The 16,343-nt window shown below is 33.2% G+C and overlaps 1 long non-coding RNA gene across 1 annotated transcript; it reads right to left on the reverse strand.

Annotated features, from left to right (window-relative positions):
* Positions 1-8,760: 8,760 nt before the first annotated feature.
* LOC148760395 (uncharacterized) lies at positions 8,761-10,543 on the reverse strand. Its single transcript, XR_016023221.1, has 3 exons — positions 10,423-10,543; positions 9,690-9,773; positions 8,761-8,820 (listed from the first exon to the last, which is right to left on the reverse strand). It is a non-coding gene; the product is annotated as an uncharacterized LOC148760395 (long non-coding RNA).
* Positions 10,544-16,343: the final 5,800 nt, after the last annotated feature.

Genomic DNA, 16,343 nt, shown 5'->3' on the forward strand with positions numbered 1-16,343 from the left:
GTCATACCCACATTTATCGTAAGCCATTTAATGTAAAATCATAGATAAACAACACAATCATAGTATAGGTCTCCAATTACTCTATTTTTGAAATCATTATTAAATTTTTAAAAATTTTATAAAATTATTTTATAAAATCCGATTTTCCCATAAAACACAATAATTTTCCAATTAAACCATTTTTCCATAAAATCACACAATTAAATAAATCTACTCTAGATAATTAAGACGATAGTAAGTTTACTCACTGTTCTAGGAGTCGATATACTCATATTTTCAGTCCGTGGGTACAATCATTTACCCGTATCTAATGGCTCACCACCTAGCCATAATCCATGGCACATATTTCAATTAAATTGTGTCTAACAGTCATAAGCTATTTCAGGCTCGATATATATGCATGATATGAAATGAAAAATGCACAAGTAGCCATCTAGACCCGGTATTGACCTAAGTCGATTTTTCATCCCATAAATTGGCCAATGCGTCCAATTTCACTCCAACTTTCTCCATTTCTTTTCCAATCCCTCAATTCACCAAGCACAACTAATTAACACACAATTAGGCAAATTTATCTTCACTTTTCTTCTTGGAACTTTCGGCCATTGAAGGTTCATGGGGAAAATGGATTCTTTTCTTGTTGTTTTGTTTCTAAACATGTTTAACTAACTCTAAACACCAACATAACTCAAAATCAAACAATTCCAACATCTTTCTCTCTCCATACCCATTTTGACCAGCCATAATTTCATCATGAAAACATGTAATTTAACCATGGAAATTAAGGAAAAATGCATGGGTAAGGTAAATCACTAGCAAAATCAAAGAAATTTTACCTTTGCTTGATCAAATCCTTGAATTTCAACACTTTCTCTTTGATTTTTCCCACCTAGGGTTTGTTCTTCCTTGGTTTCTCTTCTCTTCTGGTTTGGCTGATCACTATGGGAGAAATGGGCTGATTTTTTGCCTTTTTATAAAGAAATAATAAAATAATAAAAACATGACACATGGCATTTCCTTATTGGCTCAAATTTTAAATATTTGACTTTTAATTCTTTAATTCTCCACCACACATTTCTCATGTTTATCCATTTCCATGATGAATAAAATCCTTTGATCTTGACAAGTGTCGGGGGTGAAAATTTACCGATTTGCCCCCGGGGTGGCAAAATTACCATTTCACCCTTATACTCCAAATTATATCGGAATTAAAATTTTTCACTTCTAAACTTCAAATCATACTCCAATAAGTCAAATGGACCAAAAAAATCTTTTCTAAAAATTCCCATTTTGTCCCCAAGTGGCAAATGACCATTTTACCCCTAGATAGTAAAAATTCCGGTTTGACTCCAAATTATACCTCAAACTCCGAATTACCATTTTGAGTCATCCTTGAACTGTGAAACTCTTAATTTCACCTTAAAATTCCTGTTTGAACTATTTCAAAGCTTAATCGACTTAATGATACCATTAGGGGCAATATCGTCTTTTAACGATTTCTCAAACTTCCTAAATATGTAACCATTCTATTGAGCATGTAAATGACGTCGTAATTATTTTATAGAACAGGGTTTGACATATGGTTCCCTAATCCATCCAATGCATCCTCGACTTTGGTCGTCCTCTACTCCATAGAAATCTCTTCTCAATTTTCTCTATTTCCTTAAGCACCTCTTCCGGGATCCAAAAAAGAAACATGTAATGCAGCGACAAATTAACAAACACCGATAATAAAATTGTTAACCTATCTATTATGGATAATAAAAGCTTAACTTTTTTAAAAAAAAAATAAATTATTTTAAGTTTTTTTATATTATTAAATTTAAAATTTAAAATTTTGCATTCTTGTATATTAGTTTTGCCCTCATTCCCCTAAGCCCCATAATTCCCACCTCATTTGCCTCATACCCAAAAAATTGTATTCCACGATTACATAATCCTCCTCCACCACCATTAGCCGACCATTAGAATATTTGCGAAAAGCCACCAGAAAACCACTGATTCAGTTGAATCACCAAGCCTGTCAATGACTTGAAGAACTAGATTCACCTCTGTTCTTCCCATCATCATCAATTCTTTCCAAATTGCTAGAAGCCGCCAACACCTAAAATCAATAGGTTAGTAATGCCTCTCACTCACTCTCTCTCCCTCTCTCTTTCTGTAAAGCCCGACCTTATAAAATATTAGTCATGACATACATGTGATGATACCATGATTGCATGCTAGAAGAGTCCCGAAAAATTTACAAAAAAGTCGGCATTGTACCTAGAGATACAACAAAGTTGATTTAATCCTCGAACTAGATCAAATAGGAATTTTAAGGTGAGATTAAGATCGTCACAGTCCAAGGATGACTCAAAATGGCAATTCGGAGTTTGAGGATCAATTTGGAGTCAAATCAAAATTTTCACTATCTAGGGGCAAAATGGTCATTTGCCACCTGGGGACAAAATGGTAATTTTTTGAAAAGATTTATTTGTCCCCATTTGACTTATTGGAGTATGATTTTGAGTATTGGAGTATGATTTGAGGTTTAGAAGTGAAAAATTTTAATTTCGGTATAATTTAGAGTATAGGGGTAAAATGATAATTTTGCCACTCTAGGGGCAAAATTGTAATTTTCCACCACTAGGACAATTTTCCAGCACATGGTCTTCCTTTATCCTCATTTTTGACCTTTGACTAATCATGTGGTGAAGATAAAATGTTTAAATTTTTAAAATTTTAAAAATAGACCAATAAGAAAATGCCATGTGTCAAGCTTAAGATATTTTATTATTTAATTTAAAAATTAGTATAAATCAGCCCATTACTCTCCAAATATTCGGCCAAGAAAGGAAGAGAGGGAAAGAAAGGAAGAACAAACCCTTGGTGGGGAATTTCAAGAGAAAAAGTGTGGAAAATCAAGGAAAACAAGTGAAAAAGGTCGGATTTTTCAACTTAAGCTTGAAATCTATTTTCCTTAAGCATTTCTCCTTATTTTCCATGCTTAAATTACATGTTTTTATAATGAATTGTTGGCTGATCAAAATGGGTTAGGAGAGAGAAAGTTGTTGGATTTATTTGATTTTAAGTTATGTTAGTGTTTTTAGTTAGTTTAGCATATTTAGAAACAAAACAGTAAGAAAAGAATTTATTTTCTCCCACAACCATTAATGGCCGAATTTACCATGTATTGAGTGACGATGAGTTTGATTTTTATTCTAAGAGAATTGGTTAAGAAATGATGAATTATGAAATACCCCATACTTTGATATGGTGATAAATAAAGTTGATCGAATGCAAATCGAGGTCAATTAAAATGTTTAAAAGTGATAAGAGACGAAAGGAGTATTTTAGGATAAAATATTTCGCAAGTGAGAAAATAACAATAAAATAATAATAATTTTATCGGAAGAGAATTTGTGAGATAAAAGGCGATTCAGAAGTCAAGTGAGGCATAATAAGGTATTTCGGGTACCAATGAGACAAGATAAAATTTTTAGAATAAAATAATATTTTATTAATAAAATAATATTAAAATATTAATATTTAGCCTAATATCGAAGTCAATCAAGAAGAAGGATCATATGGTTGATCCAAGTGGGGGAGAAGATGACAAGCCCGACTCTATAAAAATATTTATCATGACATAAATGTGATGGATAGCATGTTTGCATGCTAGGAGAGTCTCGAAAAATTTACAAAAGTCGGTATTGTACCTAGACGTACAACAAAGTTGATTTAAGCCTCGAACTAGATTAAATAGAGAATTTATGATGAAATTAAGAATTTTAAAGTCCCACAATGGTTTAATATGGTGATTCGGAGTTCGAGTATCAATTTGGAGTCAAATCGAAATTTTCGCTATCTAGGGGCAAAATGGTCATTTGCCACCTGGGGACAAAATAGAAATTTTAGAAAAGATTTTTTTCGGTTCCATTTGACTTATTGGAGTATAATTTGACTTATTGGAGTAAGATTTGAGGTTAGAAGAGAAAAATTTTAATTTCGGTATACTTTGGAGTAAAAGGGTAAAATGATAATTTTGCCACCCCAGGGGCAAAATTGTAATTTTCCACCACCAGGACATTTTTCCACCACATGGTCTTCCTTTATCCTCATTTTTGACCATTGACTAATTGTGTGGTGTAGATAAAAAGGATTAAAATTTTAAAATTTTAAAAATGGACCAATAAGAAAATGCCATGTGTCATACCTTTATTATTTTATTGTTTCTTTATAAAAAGGCATAAAATCAGCCCATTTTCTTCATATGGCCGGCCAAGCAAGGAAGAGAGAGAAAGAGAGAAAGAACAAAGGGAAAAACAAGAAAACCTAGGAGGAAAATTCAAAGAAAAAGTGAAAAAATCAAGGAAACAAGCTAGGTAAGTTAGAATTTCTTTACTTCTCCTTGATACCTAGCTTACCCATGCTTTTGTTCTTGATTTCCATTGTTGAATATTGAGTTATTATGATGAATTCAATTCTGAAAAATGGGTTAGCAGAGAGAAAATTGTTAGATTAATTTGATTTTAAGTTATGTTAGTGTTTTAAGTTAGTTTAGCATATTTAGAAACAAAACAACAAGAAAAGAACTTATTTTCTCCCACAATCATTAATGGCCAAATTTATCATGTGTTGAGTGAGGATAAATTTGATTTTCATTCTAGGAGAATTGGTTAAGAAATGATGAATTATGAGCCTAGAAAAATAATGAGAATTTTCGGAGCAAAAATATGAATTTTTACCCACTAGGGGTATTTTCGTAATTTCCTACCGAGACTGATAAATTGAATCTCATTCGCTGTCATTGAGGTAATTTAGTTATAATTGGAGTGTAGAAAGTGAGAAGAATTGATTTGGAGTTAAATTGGAGATAATAGGCCGAATTAGGTCAACACCGCATTTAAGCGGTAGTCGGATAAGTTGTATATCATATCATGCATATATACCGAGCCAGAATTGATTTTATAATGGTCAAGTATTTATGTGGTGAATTATGTATTGTACATTATGGATAGGTGGTGAGCAAAGTACACTGGTAAAAATACAGAAATTGTGCTTGGAGATTGGGATTAGGAGTACATCGACTCCTAAAACAATGAGTAAACTTATTATCGTCTTAATTATCTAGAGTAGTTTTATACAATTGTGTGATTTTATGGAAAATGGGTTTAAAATGGTAAATTGCTATGTTTTAAGAGAAATTGTGATTTTATAAAATGATTTTATAAATTTTCTGAAAAATCGAATACTGGTTTTGAAAATAGAGTAATTGGAGACTGCCTGCTTGTGTTGCAAATTTATGCTTTCGAATTGAATGGCTTATGACAATAAATGAGCATGAATGGCTGAACTAATTTTGGTGTTAGAATTATTTATATTGTGTATTCAGTCTTGAGAGGCTAGGTTGTGATAAATTGTCATGTCATGCTAGAATGAATTTTATTGATTGGTGGATTATATATTAATTATTTACTACAGAGGGGGGTTCCGTGGACCAGCCTATTAGAGGGGCACGGTAAACTCCATTATATTATTACCTCGAACGGAGAGGCGCGTAGGGTATCTCTTGGGGTAAAGCTTAGGGTTTACTTCACGCAAAACCACCACGTTAAGGGAAACTCAGCCAACGCCAAGGAACGGCTGTATTTTTCTCAAACTAAAAATATATTTTAAGTGTATATGAAATTTTAACAGCCTTGGCAGACTCGGTTTGATGCCCTGCGCAAGGTATCATCGAGTATGAGTTTTGGCACGAGCCAAAGTTTTAAGAAATTCATAAGCCAAGTTGATTACTCGATTTTTTTATGGATTGATTTTATTTGATTGAAATGAGTTGAAAGGTAATGAAATTACAGTATGATGATTTATTTTAATTGTCTGCATTTACTCGACTTTAGATAGTTTAGATGGTATCTGTTTACTCACTAGGATTTTATAATCTCACCACCCTCATTTCCTCACATTTCAGGCTCGGGGAATTCCATAGTTAGTTGACTTTGACAAGGACTTTCATTTGGACTTGAATCGGTAAAAGCTGTAGGTTTCCAACTTCTGATGCACTTTGGTTAGAGGTGGGCCCACGTGTCATTGTAAAGAAATTTTATGCTTTGGTTATTTGCTTTATAGTATATATGAATATAATTAACTTTTATGCTATAAGAATTATGTACCGATAGTTTTACGAAAATTATTTTACAAGAAAATAGTTATTTTATTGAATATTTTTATTATATTTAAATGGTCAAATTTTCACTTCAAATGAACGTTTTAGATACTTAATTTGTTTTTAAATCATTAAATATATATTTTCTGCTTACCTACTACATTTTTAGCAAGTTTTGAGATTTTCGAAAAAAAAAATGACGAAAATGCCCTTGTGGGCCAGAAAACAATATGTTATGTTCTGATTTGGAAATGATTTGTAATCCTTTGAATTTTGATATTTGATAACTATTGCTCACCGGGGAAGTGCAGAAGCTGATACGAAAGCCTTGCGAGGTTTCGATCAACATTTGAGGTGAAGAATGTTTGTCGAGGCCTCGCGACGGTTGTCACGGGCTCGATGGGGAGTTCCGGGTCGTGACAATTCAGATTGGTATCAGAGCATGGTTTAAAGATCAAAGATTTTGGTTTTAAAGCTTTGGATTTTAAAGTTTTTGGTTTTAAAATTGTTTTAAGAAATCTACACTGACACTGCATGGCCCCAAGTCCAGTTAAGTTAAGATAAGTTAAGTTAAGTTAAGTTATGTTAGATTGAATAGAATATATGCATCTACATATAGAAATCTACCTACTTTTGAGATGCATAAATAATTAAACAATTACTATTTGATTGCATATAGGTTTCGAGGTGCATTGGTGACATACACACCATGTCTAGAAGAGGTGGTAGTCTCGATACCTCTCATAATGATAACGAGGGATCTCTAGATTCTACGGCTATAAGCAAATGGCACCCTGATATAGGTGATTCAAAAGGTGGTCCATCCCGAATTCCTAATAATAGAATTCCTCTAAACTTAGCAGAATGGGTTCATAATAAGGGGAGCTTCGAGAGTAGCGAGAATTTTGAAAGTGAGAGTAGCTCCAATACACCGAAAATTGAACAAGATTTCCTTTTGAAACAATCCGAAGAGTACCATAGAGAACATACGAGGAAGGCAATTGCAAGGGGAGATATTCGTCTTAGGAAGGGGGTGAACGTTGTACGACATTTTCCTCTCGGTTTTGGAAAAAATGCTGCACCGATAAGTGATGAGGAACGTAGGAGAATACAACAAGCCTGGATTGAAGAACAAAAGAGAAAATCTCAGGAGGAAGAGGATCCATTAATGTGCCCGGATCAGGACAATGAGGAACCTAAAGATGTTTAATACTTTAGTTGAAGTTGTATTGTCATAAATATAGGCAAGTGTCGTTTAAGGGAAAATGTAGTAGTTACCTGTGTAAAGGAGTTAGAAGTGGCTTTTATTTTGTATGACTCGAACGGAATGTAAAATAGCAGTTTAAATAATTGGATATGTCTGGGAATCTTTTAGTATAACAGAGATAAATTGGTGATATAATTGTTGAGGAAAGTTATAGAAGGAAGCAATAAGTTATAAATGACATTCGGAATGGATAATGTGATTAAGTTGATGATTGTAATTTAAGCATGAAGGGGATTATTCAGTGATGTTATGACACTATGAGGCAAAAGCTGGGTTGTTTTCATAGTTAATTATACTGAAAGTCAATAAAATTATTGGAGTATAAGACAAAGAAGATAATTGGATAGGGATGACAATAAATTTGAGGAAAGTTGTAGATAGTAAGCAACTTATGTGTGGAGTGGTATATGTATCATGAATTTATTACACTGTATGGAAAGGATGTTTTGAGGTGAAATTTTATGAATGTTGATAAAAGTCAAAAGATGACATGAGATGAAAGTATTAATCTGGCTTAGTGTGTATGACAAGAAAATAGAAGGTACCTATACTTATGAAGCTCATGATATATATTTAGAAGGGAAACACTGGTTAAGAATGATTGATGTGGTGACTTTGAATGCAAACAAATAGCTTTGATGAGAAAATTTCCAATAGCTACAGTACTTTAGCATTGACTGTTCAACGCTGTAATGCTCCGAATACCTCACGCTTATGATGCATGAGTAAGATGGGAGTGGCACGATAATGAGCTTACAAATTGAATTTTGGTTGTTGGTCATTGTGTTTTTGTCACGACCCGGAACTCTCCATCGAGCCCGTGACAACCGCCGCGAAGCCTCGACAAACATTCTTCACCCCGAATGTCGATCGAAACCTCGCAAGGCTCTCGTATCAGCTTTCGCACTTCCCCGGTGAGCAATAGTTATCAAATAATCAAAATACGAAGGATTACAAATCATTTCCAAATCATAACATAACATTTTTTTTGGCTCACAGGGGCATTTTCGTCATTTTTGTCGAAAACCTCGAAACTTGCTAAAAATGTAGTAGGTAAGCCGAAAATATATACTTAATGAGAAAAAAAAATTAAGTATCTAAAACGTTCATTTGAAGTGAAAATTTGACCATTTGAATATGATAAAAATATTCAATAAAATAAACTATTTTCTTGTAAAATAATTTTCATAAAACTATCGGTACATAATTCTTATAGCGTAAAAGATAATTATATTCATATATACTATAAAGCAAATAACCAAAGCATAAAATTTCTTTTACAGTGACACGTGGGCCCACATCTATCCAAAATGTATCGGAAGCTGGAAACCTACAGCTTTTACCGATTCGAGTCCAAATGAAAGTCCTTGTCAAAATCAGCTAACTATGGAATTCCCTGAGCCTGAAATGTGAGGAAATGAGGGTGGTGAGATTATAAAATCCCAGTGAGTAAACAGATACCATCTAAACTATCTAAAGTCGAGTAAATGGAGACAATTAAAATAAATCATCATATTGTAATTTCATTACCATTCAACTCATTTCAACCAAATAAAATCAATCCATAAAAATCGAGTAATCAACTTGGCTTATGAATTTCTTAAAACTTTGGCTCGTGCCAAAACTCATACTCAGTGATACCTTGCGCAGGGCATCTAACCGAGTCCGCCAAGGCTGTTAAAATTTTGTATACACTTAAAATATATTTTTGTTTGAGAAAAATACAGCCGTTCCTTGGCGTTGGCTGAGTTCCCCTTCACGTGGTGGTTTGGCGTGAAGTGAACCCTAAGCTATACCCCAGGAGATACCCTACGCGCCTCTCCGTTTGAGGTAATAATATAATGGAGTTTACCGTGCCCCTCTAATAGGCTGGTCCACGGAACCCCCTCTGCAGTAAATAATTAATATATACTCCACCAATTCAATAAAATTCATTCTAGCATGGCATGGCAATTTATCGTAATCTAGCCTCTCAAGGCTGAATACACAATATAAATAATTATAACACCAAAATCAGTTTAGCCATTCATGCTCATTTATTGTCATAAGCAATTCAATTTAAAACCATAAATTTGCAACACAAACTAGCAGTCTCCAATTACTCTATTTTCAAAACCAATATTCGATTTTCTAGAAAATTTATAAAATCATTTTATAAAATCACAATTTCTCCTAAAACATAACAATTCACCATTTAAACTCATTTTCTATAAAATCACACAATTGTATAAAACTACTCTAGATAATTAAGACGATAATAAGTTTACTCACAATGTCTAGAATGCAGACTTTCGAAGCACTCTGTCTACTGGTCCTCGGATGCAATTTCCTTGCCTTTATTGGAGGACTCACCACCTTGACACAGTACAAAATCGAGAATTTCACTAAGTTGGTACTAGATCAAAATTAAACTAATTTGGACTACCAATGCATGATATGGAATGCAAAAATGCACTGGTAACTATCTAAACCCGGTATTGGCCTAATTTGTCTTATCACTCGATTAAATTCCTAACGGGTTCGTTTAAACTCCAATTTAATTCTTTTCAGTTTCTATACCTCAATTGCACCCAAATTAACTTAATGTCCCTCAGTGTGATGCAAATTATCAGTCCCAATAGTAAAGTACGAAAATACCCCTAGTGGGTAAAAATTCGTATTTTTGCTCTGAAAATTCCCATTATTTTTCTAGGCTCATAATTCATTATTCCTTAACCAATTCTCCTAGAATAAAATCAAACTCATCCTCACTCACTACATGGTAAATTCAGCCATTAATGGTTGGAGGAGAAAATAAATTATTTTCTTGTTGTTTTGTTTCTAAATATGCTAAACTAACTAAAAACACTAACATAAATTAAAATCAAATAAATCCAACAACTTTCTCTCTCCTAACCCATTTTTTCAGAATTGAATTCATCATGAAAACATGTAATTTAATCATGGAAAATAAAGAGAAATGCTTGGGAATAAGAAAACTCAAGCTTAATAGAAAAAATCTCACCTTTTTCACTTAATTTCCTTGAAAATTCACACTTTTTCTTTGATTTTCTCTCTCTAGGGTTTTGTTTTCTCCTTTCTCTCTCTTGTTTCTTGCTTGGCCGAATTTTGAAGAAGAAGAATGGGTGGGCTGATTTTTTTTTATGCCTTTTATTGTTTAATGAAATAATATTATTTTATTCATATTTTAAATATTTTATTAATTCATTTTTTTTTCTAGCCATCCACTTGTCCTATTTTTTTCACCATGCATTCCCTTTGACTTATCCAAGTCTTAAGTGAAATTTCCAGATTTTTCCAAAGTTTTGGTGGAGCAAATTTTTTAAAATTACACTTTTGCCCCTAAACGTTTCAAAAATTACATTTTTACCCCAAAAATTGAAAATTTTCCATAATGCATAATTTTCACTCCTCATACTCATTTCACACTCCAAATAATTAAATTTGATCAAAATCCTTTCAAAAAATTAAATTTTCGATTTCGAATGGTAAAATTACCATTTTACCCTTTTACTCCAAATTATACCGAAATTAAAATTTTTCACTTCTAAACCTCAAATCTTACTCCAATAAGTCAAATGGGGCCAAAAATCTTTTCTAAAAATTTCCATTTTGTCCCCAGGTGGCAAATGACCATTTTGCCCTTGGATAGCGAAAATTCCAGTTTGACTCCAAATTGATCCTCGAACTCCGAATCACCATATTAACCCATTCTGGGACTTTAAAATTCTTAATTTCATTGTAAATTCTCTATTTGATCTAGTTCGAGGCTTAAATCAACTTTATTGTACCTCTAGGTACAATACCGACTTTTGTAATTAATTTTTTTTTTTTTTGGGACTCTCCTAGTATGCAAACATGCTATCCATCACGTGTATGTCATGATAAATATTTTTATAGAGTCGGGGTTGTCATCTTCTCCCCCACTTGAATCAACCATATGATCTTTCTTCTTGACTGATTTCGACATCCGGCTAAATATTAATATTTTAAAAATTTTATCTTGTTTCCTTGGTACTTGAAATACCTTATTATGCCTCACTTGACTTCTGAATCGCCTTTTATCTCACAAATTCTCCTATGATAAAATTATTATTATTTTATTGTTATTTTCTCACTTGCGAAATATTTTATCATAAACTACTCCTTTCATCTTTTATCACTTTTAAACATTTTAATTGACCTCAATTTGCATTCGATCAACTTTATTTATCACTATATCAAAGTATGGGGTATTTCAATCTCCCCCACTTAAATAGAATTCGTCCTCGAATTCCCGTCGATGTTGCGTTATCAATCTCCTTCTATGATCCTACTCCTTGTTCCTTCTATAAGGACATTCAATTTATTTCCCTCGTTCACCTTCAGTTCAATTAAATGCTTTATTTACGGTAATTATCATCCTTTGGAATCGGATCAGTAATACTTTTCACAACCATGATCTCTTATATCTAGACACTAAGCATGCCTTTATCTCCATTATTACATTTGAACCATAACTTCATCTCAATTATACCGATTTCGATCACATATCATACTTACTTATGTATACCTAATCATCATTTTATTAATTCGCTGCGTACCAAATTTCTCAACCTTGATTCATCCATCTTATACTGGTCTATACACTTCCTTTAATAGAGTTCCATTAAGAACTTAAACAATCCAAGGTTTACCTTCAAAGTCACTCATAACTTTAATCGTTCATTACATGTCCGTTAACACTTTAGCTCACTAACCTCTCTGGACACTATTTCAAAATCTCCCAATTACCGAGAACCATTCTTCACTTCAGTTAGTAAAATTATCAATTTCATATATACATATATTCATGCCTTTTCAAATGTCAACATCTCTCTTTATATATAGGACTCCATGTGTTCACATGCCTTGGACTACATTCCCCCTTTATTCATCCGTATCCCAATCCTAGTTTCAATATAATAATTCTTATAGTGCATGTCAACCTTCTTATTATACTTGTATATAACTTCATATCATTCATATCATTTCCAACCATATGTTTGAGTTTCCTTATACTATATATCATTCATCACAATGTCATCTCCATTGAATTATAATCTATTATGCGTGTATGCTTTATAATCCTATTGATGCCTCAAAGATTTATCTCAACTTGATCATTGCATCTCATGCAATACCACAATTCCTAAGAGTCATCCTTTTTCCTTGATTATCCTTCATACCTCTACATTACCTTGTATCTTTCTTGCATTACGATATTGATTTGTCACTTAAGACTCAAACCCATTTGAATCATGTATGCCTTAAGCATTTTCGAATTCCAATTTCCATAATATATTAGGAAAGTTTCATTATCTGACTTCATTGTCAAGGTCAACTTCTATCATCCTTTGTTCTACTCCTTCATATGAACATAACATCATTCTTCCTTAACTAATTTATAAATTGTACTTGAAATTGTAAAACTTAAAACTAGATTCCCCTCAAGTATTTTTTAATATTAATACTAATATCACTCTCAGCTTACAGCTTCCTTTTTATAATCACATAACTTAGTGCTTGCTTTAACGAGATCCAGAGCAAAACTTCTCTTGAGTATTTCCTTGGGAATATCTATCTTAAACTTATGTCTCACAGCATGTGATCCCTTAACTTGTGATTTAGCCGTTAGGCTTCTCAGCAAGTTTTAAAAATTTTATGTTTCATACTTGCTGTGTATGATTATAATCTCTTCTCAAAGATGTTTATGTATTCCTAAAACACTTAATCTTAAAGGTATATAAATATGTACTCATCCATTCAATCCCTAACTCATCTTCAGAGGTTTCCAGGGTGCCACACAATTAGCCTCATGTTGTTACTAACCCTTGTCATTTTACTGTATTAAAACAGATATTACAAATTCTCGTAATGATATTCTATATAAACTGATTTTCTATACCAGTCTCGTAATTCTTCCTTCACACTTTCATTATTTGGTATCTCATCTCAATATAGTCATCTTAAAAATCTTTCAAAATTTTTTTTTTATTATATGCCTCTATACAAGGCAATAAAGAAGTTTTTCAATTCATTTGGGTAAACATTCTCCAGAATATTTAAGACTCCCAGATAACAAAACACAATGACCAACAACCAAAATTCAATTTGTAAGCTCATTATCATGTCACTCCCATCTTACTCATGCATCATAAGCGTGAAGTATTCGGAGCATTATAGCGTTGAACAATCAATGTTGAAGTACTGTAGCTATTAGAAATTTTCTCATCAAAGCTATTTGTTTGCATTCAAAGTCACCGCATCAATCATTCTCAACCAGTGGTTTCCCTTTTAGATATATATCATGAGTTCCATAAGTATAGGTACCTTCTATTTTCTTATCATACACATTAAGCCAGATTAATACTTCCATCTCATGTCATCTTTTGACTTTTATCAACATTCATAAAATTCCACCTCAAAACATCCTTTCCATACAGTGTAATAAATTCATGATAAATATACCACTCCACACATAAGTTGCTTACTATCTACAACTTTCCTCAAATTTATTGTCATCCCTATCCAATTATCTTCTTTGTCTTATACTCCAATAATCTTCTTGACTTTCGGTATAATTAACTACGAAAATAGCCCGGCTTCCTCCTCACTTTATTCTCACAATCCTTACTGAATCAAAATTTTATATTCCCCATATTCCATAATTTAACTTCATTGGGTTATATTTGTGCCCAACTATTATCTCATAGTGTCATAACATCACTGAATAATCCCCTTCATGCTTAAATTACAATCATTAACGTAATCACATTATCCATTCCGAATGTCATTTATAACCTTATTGCTTCCTTCTATAACCTTCCTCAATAATTATATTACCAATTTATCTCTATCATACTAAAAGATTCCCATACATATCCAATTATTTAAACTGCTATTTTACATTCCGTTCGAGTCATACAAAATAAAAGCCACTCCTAACTCCTTTACACAGGTAACTACTACATCTTCCCTTAAACGACACTTGCCTAGATTTATGACAATACAACTTCAACTAAAGTATTAAACATCTTTAGGTTCCTCATTGTCCTGATCTGGGCACATCAATGGATCCTCTTCCTCCTGAGATTTTCTCCTTTGTTCTTCAATCCAGGCTTGTTGTATTCTCTTATATTCTTCATCACTCACCGGTGTAGCATTTCTTCCACAACCGGGAGGAAAATGTCGTACACCTGACACTTTTCTAAGGGGTCTACTTGCCACTGTTACTTTCTTCTTATCCTTTTCTGGTTGTCACCTTACATTTCTCCCACAGCCTGGTGGAAAATGTTAGACTACTGTCACGCTCTTCCTAGAATGAATACCTCCTTCGGTTATCCTTAATTTCCCCCTTTCTTTAACATGTTCCTTAGATTTTCTCAAAAGGGAACCTCTTATGCTTACATTAATATTATTACTATCTGCACTTTTTGGACTACTCGGTTCGGGTTGCCACCGGCTCTTAGCAGTAGAATCTAGCGATCCCTCGTTAATACTATGAGAGGCGTCGGGACTACCGTCTCTCCTAGACATGGTGTATGTGTCACCAGTGCACCTCAAAACCTATATGCAATCAAATAGTAATTGTTTAATTATTTATGCATCTCAAAAATAGGTAGAGTTCTATATGTAGATGCATACATTCTATTCAATCTAACCTAACCTAACTTAACTTAACTTAACTGGACTTGGGGCCACGCAGTGTCAGTGTAGATTTCTTAAAACAACCTTAAAATCAAAAACTTTAAAATTCAAAGCTTTAAAATCAAAATATATGATCTTTAAACCATGCTCTGATACCAATCTAAATTGTAACGACCCGGAACTCTCCATCGAGCCCGTGACAACCGCCGCGAAGCCTCGACAAACATTCTTCACCCCGAATGTCGATCGAAACCTCGCAAGGCTCTCGTATCAGCTTTTGCACTTCCCCGGTGAGCAATAGTTATCAAATAATCAAAATACGAAGGATTACAAATCATTTCAAAATCATAACATAACATTTTTTTTTGGCTCACAGGGGCATTTTCGTCATTTTTGTCGAAAACCTCGAAACTTGCTAAAAATGTAGTAGGTAAGCCGAAAATATATACTTAATGAGAAAAAAAAATTAAGTATCTAAAACGTTCATTTGAAGTGAAAATTTGACCATTTGAATATGATAAAAATATTCAATAAAATAAACTATTTTCTTGTAAAATAATTTTCATGAAACTATCGGTACATAATTCTTATAGCGTAAAAGATAATTATATTCATATATACTATAAAGCAAATAACCAAAGCATAAAATTTCTTTTACAGTGACACGTGGGCCCACATCAATCCAAAATGTATCGGAAGCTGGAAACCTACAGCTTTTACCGATTCGAGTCCAAATGAAAGTCCTTGTCAAAATCAGCTAACTATGGAATTCCCTAAGCCTGAAATGTGAGGAAATGAGGGTGGTGAGATTATAAAATCCCAGTGAGTAAACAGATACCATCTAAACTATCTAAAGTCGAGTAAATGGAGACAATTAAAATAAATAATCATATTGTAATTTCATTACCATTCAACTCATTTCAACCAAATAAAATCAATCCATAAAAATCGAGTAATCAACTTGGCTTATGAATTTCTTAAAACTTTGGCTCGTGCCAAAACTCATACTCAGTGATACCTTGCGCAGGGCATCTAACCGAGTCCGCCAAGGCTGTTAAAATTTTGTATACACTTAAAATATATTTTTGTTTGAGAAAAATACAGCCGTTCCTTAGCGTTGGCTGAGTTCCCCTTCACGTGGTGGTTTGGCGTGAAGTGAACCCTAAGCTATACCCCAGGAGATACCCTACGCGCCTCTCCGTTCGAGGTAATAATATAATGGAGTTTACCGTGCCCCTCTAATAGGCTGGTCCACGG

The sequence above is a fragment of the Theobroma cacao genome, chromosome 10 (genome assembly GCF_053813885.1).
Source record: "Theobroma cacao isolate CCN51 chromosome 10, ASM5381388v1, whole genome shotgun sequence".
Taxonomy (NCBI): Eukaryota; Viridiplantae; Streptophyta; class Magnoliopsida; order Malvales; family Malvaceae; genus Theobroma; species Theobroma cacao.